Genomic DNA, 7067 nt, shown 5'->3' with positions numbered 1-7067 from the left:
TTCTTACTTCCAACCGATTTTACCAGATGCATATCAGACAGCGCAGTCTGCCTGAGGGAGATAAGAACCAGTAGATGCTGCAGTTGCAGCATCCCACTGAGCCAATGAGTGAGCAGAACGCTTCTCATACCGACCCTGAGCAGATTTGCCTGCTGTGTCTCACCTCCCTCACCTCTCCCTCCCACGTATCCCCACTCACTCTGTGTGATGGCTGTGATAATCTCTGTCTCCAAGAGAGACAAGCTTCTGTCTGGTACGCAGGTACACACACTCCCCCCCTCCCCCATGGTGGGGTGAGGGTGAGGGTGAGACTGGGAGAGAGGACCTCTGTCTTGGGACCAAGGAGTTGTCCCAAGTAACACCAGGCTCATTCTCGCCCTTTGGGGTTCAATGTGAGGGTGCGGGGTGGATCAGACGATCCGATAGCATTTGTTTACATAGACATTGCTGGGGTGCTGAGGGCTGAGACAAAACAAAAACTACAGCCATGGACAAACAATACGCAGTGTTGTCTAGGAATGCCCTCACCTGAGGCACCATTTCTGCATGAGTGAAAAGCCAAGGGGGACTGTAATGATGCCTAACCGACTGGCTCCCGACGCCGGCTCACAATGAGCACCATACAGATGTAGGATCTTAATTTGAGCCAGTTTGCTACAGCAGGAAAACATATACAGAGTGTACAAAACATTCATATTAACGCTAATATTGAGTTACACCCCCCCCCCCCCCCTTTTGCCCTCAGAACAGCCTCAATTCGTCGGGGCATGGACTCTACAAGGTGTCGAAAACGTTCCACAGGAATGCTGGCCCATGTTGACTCCAATGCTTCCCACAGTTGTGTCAAGTTGGCTGGATGTACTTTGGGTGGTGGACCATTCTTGAGACACACAGGAAACTGTTGAGGGTGAAAACCCCAACACCTACTACCATACCGCGTTCAAAGGCACTTCAATCTTTTGTCTTTCCCATTCACCCTCACAATGCATGTCTCAATTGTCTCAAGACTTAAAAATATGACTTTAACTTGTCTCCTCCCATTCAACTACACTGATTGAAGTGGATTTAACAAGTGGATTCACCTGGGCAGTCTATGTCATGGAACGAGCAGGTGTTCTTAATGTTTTGTATACTCAGTGCAGTTGGTCTGAACGCCCTACGCAGGTTATCCCAATGTGCTTCTTTTTGTGTGTAGACCGGTGTAGGCAAGGCCACTGAGTCCATAAGGATTGTTCAAGGTCGCAGTTAGAAACATAGCAGCTACATTGCAAGTATTTTTTCTCAAGCTCACAAACCTGCTCATCCTCTCAATATTTAGGGACTCTACAAAAGAGACCCTGAACAGTTAACTAATATGAATGAGAAAAACGAAGTCTCAGTGGGTTGTGACTCCTCTACTTTCCTCTCGTCATCTCTCCTCCTCAGGCTCCTGGGGACCATGCATCCAGGGGCTGGATCCTGGGTCGCGTCCCCCAGCCCTCATCCCTGGCACTGGGCCCGGCTGCCCTAGATTCCCCCCACTCCAGTTCTCCAATTACCTGCTAGTGAAAGCTTGGGGGGGGAGTGGTGGGGGGGGGGGGCATTGTGAGGGTGCGCGGAAGAGGATAAGAGGTCCAGATGCCCACTCCCCCGAGCCCTCCCAGGCATTAGTACTGAACTTCCCCCCTGGTTTGTAAATGGGAGCCCCAGATGAATGGGCTTGTTTGTCTGCAGACAGCAGGGATGAATTTGTCTGCCTCACAAAGGAACAGAAGGGCCTCAACACTGCCTGAACGCTACACCTGAATGGCACCTGAACACTACCTGTCCCAGGTGAATGCTGTGAATGCTGCCCGTCCCAGGTGAGAGGAGGTCTGACCTAATTTCGTAGAGGATCAAGGGGAGGGCGGTTTCCTTGGTGTCCGCGCCTTGCAACAGCCACTACTACTCAGGCCCAGAATTACCCCACTCAACAGTAGAACAGAATGCATGAATGGAGCAGAATGGAAACAGTTATATGATTGATGCTCATTCTTAATGGGGTCAGTCTGAATTGAATGACGTTCATGTGATTAGGGAGCTGAATAATGTTGGGTTTTTGTACCAGGTTTTTGTAATGCCCTATATTATTCCAGCAATAACGTCTCTATCTGCAGAGTGGGGGTTACGAGATGCCCAACACCATTCTGAAGAGTATATAATCATAGGGGAGCACAACTTAATTTGCTTTCCAACTATACCAAGACCACAAGCACAACATTTTGATGGTCTTTACAACCTCTTTCATTACTGGCCTTCCCATTGCGAAACCCACAAGGAACAGCAATACGGATTTACCACTAACCACTTCTCAATTATATGAAACACTCTCAGTTTCTTTCCCTCTTTCGGTTCTCTTCTGTCCTCATCGTTGATCTCTTGTTATCCTGTCAATCACTAAAAAATTGATTTATACAAACGTATTGAATATGTCACAAATTAATATGAGGTAAGCTACCCAACTCTCTGTTTATAAATATTGTACCACCCTGCCTTTGTCAGATTCTGGATCTCAATCAGTCCTAATAATACTGCATAAGTATTTCCTTTTTGAACTTCCCACTTCTCATTTTTTTTATTTTCTTGGTGCTTGGAAGAATGTGTGCAACCAAGCTTAAGTGCAGCTGTAGCAGTAGCTGTACCGAGGTGGGGCATAGTGGGACAAAATTCTGTGACGGGGAGTACATGACTTATCATGCAGTAAAAACAGGGCCAGTTCAAGGCATAAGCGACATAAGCTCATCGGAGGTCATAGCGGGATTTCTTATAAGTGTCTGGATTAATGTCCCGCTCCTTGAAAGCGGCAGCTCTAGCCTTCAGCTCAGTGCAGATGTTGCCTGTTACTCATTGCTTCTGGTTGGTATATGTATGTACGTCGTCGATGCACTTATTAATGATGCTAACAAATCTGTCCTCCGCTTCATCACACCACTTCCGTATTGAGCCCGTCATTGGTACTTCCTGTTTGAGTTTTTGCTTATAAGCAAGGATATATTTATGGTCAGATTTGCCAAAGGGAGAGGGCGAGAGAGAGCCTTGTTTGTGTTTCTGTGTGTGGAGTAAAGGTGATCTATAGTTGTGTTGCCTCTAGTGGCTCAGGTGACATGCTGTTGAAAAGGAGGTAAGATACATTTCAGTTTCTCTGCATTAAAAACCCCACGAGAAGTGCTGCCTCTGGATGTGCATGTTCTTGTTTGCTTTTTATTAATTTTTTTAATTTTACCCCTTTTTTTCCCCAATTTCGTGGTATCCAATTGTTGTAGTAGCTACTATCTTGTCTCATTGCTACAACACCCGTACGGGCTCGGGAGAGACAAAGGTTAAATGTCATGCATCCTCCGATACACAACCCAACCAGCCGTACTGCTTCTTAACACAGCGCGCATCCAACCAGGAAGCCAGCCGCACCAATGTGTCAGAGGCTACACCGTGCACCTGGCAACCTTGGCTAGCGTGCACTGCGCCCGGCCCGCCACAGGAGTCGCTAGTGTGCGATGAGACAAGGGGATCCCCACCGACCAATCCCTCCCTAACCCAGACGACGCTAGGCCAATTGTGCGTCGCCCCACGGACCTCCCGGTCGCGGCCGGTTACGACAGAGCCTGGGCGCACACCCAGGGACTCTGATGGCACAGCTGGCGCTGCAGTACAGCGCCCTTAACCACTGCGCCACCCGGGAGGCTATGTTCTTGTTTGCTTATGGCTCTATACAGCTCGTTGAGTGTGGTATTAGTGGCAGCATTTGTTTGTGGTGGTAAATAAACAGCTACGAAAAATATACAGTACAGCAGATGAAAATTGTTTTGGGAAATAGTGTGTTCTGCAGCTTTTCATGAGGTATTCTAACTCCTTAACATTAGAGATCGCTCACCATTTGCTGTTAACAAAGAGACACAGTCCTCCCCCTCTCAGCTTACCCAGAAGCTGCCGTCCGATCTTTACGATGCATGGAAAAGCCAATGACGTGTATATTATCCATGTCATTGTTCAAACACAACATAGGATAGTACAGTTCTTCTGGTCCCGTTGATAGGACGGTCTCGAAAGAAGCTTGTCCAGTTCGTAAGCATAACATCCATAGATGCTGACTCACTGAAGTAGAAATCTTCATCCAAATCAAGGTGTGTGTTTTCTGTTTTCGGTCATAGGAAATGATGGAGGAAACATTATGTAAAAAAACACACAAAATGGCAGAATTGCTCAGGAGCCTACAAGACGGCATCTATCCACTACAGTGATGTCTTTTTACATGAAATGTAAGACCATATTTTTACATGAAAAGTAAGACCTGAATTAATCATAGATGACATCATTTATATAGGAAGTGTAACATTCAATGATGCGTGTCCCATTCTTTAAAGCTCTAAATATAGTCCAGAAAATACCCAGTTTAACATCCTCATGTCCTACAAAGGGTTTGGAGGAGAAGGGGAGGGTGCTTTTTCAGTTAGGCTAGTGTGAAGGTCAGACCCAACCCTCAAAGACACACACACATGTATCCAGTCCAGGAGAACTTTGTCTGAACCGAGCTGCACTTCCTTTCATCTTTCCTCCCTGTCTGCCTAACTCCACTCTGTGTGGGGAAATGCCAACTACCTTTTGATTCTGCTAATTCAATTTGATAGAAAAACAAATATATGGAAGGAGTGGGAGAGGGAGAAGAGAAATAATCGAGAGTGGGAGGGGTGGAGATTTTGTAGAGAGCCAGATGAGGGGTTTGTGGGAGAGGGGGGAGGTGGGAGGTGGGTGAAGGCAGAGAGGGGTATACAGAAGGAAAGAGATCTGGAGGATGAGGGAGGGAGAGTGGGACAGAGGGGACATAAAAGTCCCAGGTTGAAGACTCATAAAGCTCTCAGAACTCTGAGGAAGACAACCAGCATCTTCACCCTGCTCCTCATCTAAGGTCATGTTCCATCTTCATCTATCTTCATGTAGCTTTGCTGCTGTAGTTTAATGCTACCTTGGGGGTGAAGGTAAAATTAGCTATAAATACTTGCTGGTTATTATAGTTGTTCTGAAGTGTATCACTGCTTTTGATCCTGTTATTATCTTTCTTAGAGAGATTCAAGTTCCTTAAATGTTCTGTCCAATGTGGTTATGTCACCCCATGCTGACTTATACACATAGCCACTCACAAACTGCTTATTATGTACATCCACTCAGGTTTAAAAGGTGTCAAGGAGCCAATAATTCTGAAGAGGAACCTATAACTATCACTAGATCAAACCCTCACTCTCGATGAGTATGGCGTCTGCTACCCATACCAGTGCAACCCTCTCCTTCCATGCAGCAGGACAGAGCAGCTGTCTCCTTCCCTCCCGTCTCTCCTGTCTCTTAGACTTTGGCAGACTACTGTATTATTTTTGGGAGGACTTCTCCTTCCCTCTGGAGGGCCTCATTGAGGAGGGCTGGATCTCAGGCTCTCACTCTAGGGCTCAGACATCTTTACACACACGTTACTGGAAATCACCATGTATTGATAGTGTATGTGGTCAGATTCCCTGCCCCCTTATAATGTAAAGCACTTTGAGCACTTTAGAATGCCCTTTATGAATACAGTACATTATATTCATTCATATATTAACACATTTTTGTAGCTACATGGCGTTATTTATTATAGACTAATGATGCAGGCTTTTTTCTTGCCCATTTTACATAACATGCCAATTCCCATAGACACAAAGCTGATAGTACTACACAGGGTAACAGGGTGGGTAGTGCTATGGATAGGGTGGCACTAGTTCTGTTTGATGGCGTCTGTCCAGGACCTGTTTGTCTTGGCCAAGGGTGTGTGAGGGCAGCTAGGCGGTCAGTGAGGATGACCTTGAATTGGCCCTAATCTGCCCGGCTCATTAGCTGCTGGCTCTGCTGATGGTTTCCTCTGTTCCTCCGTTTAGCTTGAGAGAGAGAGAGAGAGAGAGAGAGAGAGAGAGAGAGAGAGAGAGAGAGAGAGACAGAGACAGAGAGAGAGAGAGAGACAGAGACAGAGACAGAGACAAACAGAGAGGAGTCCTGTTTATACCTGGTTCTAACATGCAGCCTTGGTCCTGATCTTGTCCACATTCTGATTGTGTGTAAACGATTAAAAGATGCATTGTGATCTGATTGTGATCCGTGTAAACCGACAAGATCAGAACAAGACCAGGATGAAGGGAGCATGTTAACGGCAGGTATAAACAGGGCTAGAGAGAGAGACAAAACAGCAGACAGAGGGAGAGAGAGTTGAGAGCTATTTCCTGCAGTCCTCAGCTGCAAGCACATCTGTGTGTGAGGGGTCCAAACAACCTCCCATGTGTTTGCTCACAGGTCGCCTGATTGCCTTTCCTTCCTCTTTTCTCTCCCACTAAAGACCTTCTGTCCTTCCTCTCACTCCAATCACTGCGCTGTGGCCCAGAGAGGGGCATTCTGGGAGAGGGACACGAGGAATCGAGATGGAAATAAGGAAGGAATAACGTTTTTGTTCAATCGCTTTGGTGCTATTTTCACAAATATGTGTTTAATTTCCCAAACTCTTAGTACAAAACTCCAAACTGTTAATACTTGTAACGCATTAAGTATTATATTCAAAACCATTTATTGTGCATTACTTTTGTTATGAGACATCTTTTACTGCACAGCCATTGATCCAAACAATAAGTTTACTGTAAAATAACATAAGAACATCGATTTAATCACCAAAACACACAACAACCAGTTAATTCAATAGAAAATATAGAAATAGAAAATGTTTAAAAAGTGTCCTTTGAATGCAATTTGCTACAGCACTGTACATTTATGTACATTACACTGTTCACATTAGGCAATACTACCCACTAAAATTGACTGAACATCACATTTCCACTGAAGACATCTTTCACAATGTATTCAAACAAAATAAATGAAAGAAACGTAATGTTTGCATCAAGCTTGTCTTGAGCATTTGGCTACGAGTTCTCATCGGAATCGGCGTAAATGTCCTCATTGTTCATGCACCTGGGGAGAAAGCCTGACATAGGTCTGGATTGAAATCCTTGCATGCCTCGTCTATGGGATGAAGGAGGGTGGTACGC

This window comes from Oncorhynchus mykiss, chromosome 7 (assembly GCF_057628025.1).
Source record: "Oncorhynchus mykiss isolate SJ-2025 chromosome 7, ASM5762802v1, whole genome shotgun sequence".
Lineage (NCBI taxonomy): Eukaryota > Metazoa > Chordata > Actinopteri > Salmoniformes > Salmonidae > Oncorhynchus > Oncorhynchus mykiss.
The sequence above is the reverse complement of the archived record's forward strand: the minus strand, read 5'-3'. Positions refer to the sequence as shown.